Genomic DNA, 202 nt, shown 5'->3' with positions numbered 1-202 from the left:
ATATATTTTTCAGCTTTTAGCTAAATCAAATGTAGTATCTGTTCCTATCAATTTAATATTAATATCTGATATGTGAGCTATGTGCCCACTTTGATATTAAAATTTATTTTTTATGAAAGAGGATCCACTTTATTGGCTTGCTATTGGGGGTCTTACATGTCACCTAGACGTTGCACTACAGCTTGGGGCTGGTGCACCCTAA

The 202-nt window shown here is 34.7% G+C and overlaps 1 non-coding gene across 1 annotated transcript; it reads left to right on the top strand.

The window, feature by feature from the left end:
• LOC133889887 (U2 spliceosomal RNA) lies at positions 1–202 on the top strand. The gene has a single exon (XR_009903966.1). It is a non-coding gene; the product is annotated as a U2 spliceosomal RNA (small nuclear RNA).

This window comes from Phragmites australis, chromosome 13, assembly GCF_958298935.1.
Source record: "Phragmites australis chromosome 13, lpPhrAust1.1, whole genome shotgun sequence".
NCBI classification, from domain to species: Eukaryota; Viridiplantae; Streptophyta; class Magnoliopsida; order Poales; family Poaceae; genus Phragmites; species Phragmites australis.
This window is presented reverse-complemented; position numbering and strand designations above follow the sequence as displayed.